The 2436-nt window shown below is 36.6% G+C and overlaps 1 pseudogene; it reads right to left on the bottom strand.

Moving 5' to 3' along the window:
* Positions 1 to 240: 240 nt before the first annotated feature.
* LOC148721053 (uncharacterized) lies at positions 241 to 1770 on the bottom strand (annotated as a pseudogene).
* Between the last annotated feature and the right edge of the window lie 666 nt (positions 1771 to 2436).

Genomic DNA, 2436 nt, shown 5'->3' with positions numbered 1-2436 from the left:
AAGGAGCAGCAAGTAAATCAATTGTTTCTTTGATGGGATACATAGAAAGACCATCCACACCCTCACATTTGCTATTTTTTAGACAATGAACAATAGAGGAAACCTCATCAGGAGAAGTGGGATTTAGAGAGAAACAGTCAACAAAGTGACCAACAAGGAAATCTTTATAAGAAAATCGAGTAGATAGATCTTTACTGGCCAGGGAGGGTCCTATGTTAGCGAAGAAATTATTAAAGTTACTTAAGAAATACGTGAAGGGTCTGAACATATACCGGTACTGTCTTTCATATGACAAAAATGTTGTTCCGATTTCTTTTTAGAGATAATCTGCTTAATAACTGACCAAGTCTTCCTCAGGTCTGAGCTAACCGAGACTAGTTTGTCATGAAAATATTTTTCCTAGCAACTCTAATGAGAAAATTGTACTTATTTCGATACTTGTTCAGTTATATCTAGTTTTATTTGATTCAGTAGGGTTTTTTTGGAATTGTTTATAAAGAGAGTTCTTCCTGTTACAGGATATAAAGAGACCTGTTGAAAACCAGGGTTTAGAAGAATGCCTGGATTCAGGGAATGCAGGTTTAAGTGGAAATGACTTATGATAATTATACTGAAATAAGAAGACTAGAGAATGTGTCATATGAATCATTGGGGGAGACAGAGTTATAGATAACAGACCAATCAATGGTTTCCAATAGTCCATTTTACAGATGTGTGCTTGGTTGCCAAGCCTTTGAATGGGAGTGAGGCTAGGGTTGACCTTGTTATGATACAAACCTTGCTGCCTTTCAAATGTAAATCACTTTGTTATCATGCTAAGTAGATACAGGTCTCTATCACAACAAGGTCACCTTCAGCTTCACTCTGAATCAAAGGCTTGGCAACTAAGTACACAACTGTAAAATGGCCTATTTACACCTGAATGCTGCAACTGTTGCAGAGTTAATGAGGCGTGTCAATCTCTTTCTGGAAGGTGTTTCAGCATCTAATTTTAGACGAGTGACTTAGAAAATTGGGAGATGATCAGATAAATCAGAGTAGAAAATACCACTATTCATACAGTGTTTGATATTATTTGTAAATATTATCAATCAGAGTTGCAGTTGTGGAAGTTATGCGAGTTGGCTTAGAAATCAGAGGATTCAGACTATTAGATACCATAAGATTGATGAACTCATTAGAAGGTTGGTGGGATTGTGAATTAAGGATGTTAATATTAAAATCGCCCGTGAGATAAGATAGCTTATTCTAAAAGCTGATAGTTGATAAGATGCCGCAAGAGAGTTGTTAAACTCAGTAACCGAGGCACCAGGGGGTCGATAAAAACAGCCAACAATGATATTCTTTCTGTGTGGTTGTATAATTTCAACAAGGACTGATTCATACAGAGTATTATCAGAGGATTGAAGATCAGTTATAAGCTTGAATTTTAAGTGAGGCTGAATAAAAATACCAACCCCGCCACCCGCTTTATGTTCTCTGTGACTAGAGATAAAATGGTAGCCAGGCAAATGGAATAAATCAGAATTAGACCTGTGTAACCAGGTTTCAGAAACAGCAATAATAGAGAAAGACCTGTTAAATGTAAGAAGAAATTCTGATAAGTCATCAAAGTGTTCAGGCATGAATAGTAATATGAAGTGAGGAAAATGTATCAGGACAAAGTGGTGATATTTTATTAAATTCTGTGGAGGTTAGATAGGGGCAGCTAGAAAGTAATCGTGAATTAGCTGCAAAAAAGTTAGCGTCGAGATCAAGGTTCGAGCTCATTAATAAATGAGATATCTCAGGGTCATCAAAAAAAGGGTTGAATTTCTTCTGTTTAAGCAATTCCTTATCAAAAACACCCTGAAAACTGAAATCGTACAGTGCAAGAAGAAATCAATATCATTGTCGAAATGATTGAATGGAAAAATACTAGCCAGACATGCTGAACAGTACCAGTCATCACTCAATTTAGACATAGCACTGTATTCTAGTCTGGTAAAAGGAGTACATCCAAGGTGTGTCCAATTATAACAGCTATCACAGAAATTGCCCGGTGATTATTATGGATATTAAATCTGCAAACTGTGTTACGAGGATCGAATTATTTTTACTGAATCTGTCACGCAATCCCAGACTTTTCTAGAATTATCTATAATCTGTAATATTCCAGAAACTTCTTTCATGTGATTCAGCAGTTTCCAAAAATAGTACAACTTGTAATACGCTATAAATAGTAATAGAACATTCTAGATAACTAAAGTAAATGTATAAAAGCTGGCTTGTGAGAAGTACAAAGGAGACTTGCCCGAGGGCATACCCTCGTGGCCGGCTGACTGAAGTTGTGGAAGCTACGATATGACGACGCTATGACCTTTTGACTTTGCGATATCCGGAGAGAAGAAAGTGATGAAAAAGACGATAGTCGAGAGAGGAAGAAGATAGAGAATA

The sequence above is a fragment of the Stylophora pistillata genome, chromosome 11 (genome assembly GCF_964205215.1).
Source record: "Stylophora pistillata chromosome 11, jaStyPist1.2, whole genome shotgun sequence".
In the NCBI taxonomy this organism is placed as follows: Eukaryota; Metazoa; Cnidaria; class Anthozoa; order Scleractinia; family Pocilloporidae; genus Stylophora; species Stylophora pistillata.
The sequence above is the reverse complement of the archived record's forward strand: the minus strand, read 5'-3'. Positions and strand labels throughout refer to the sequence as shown.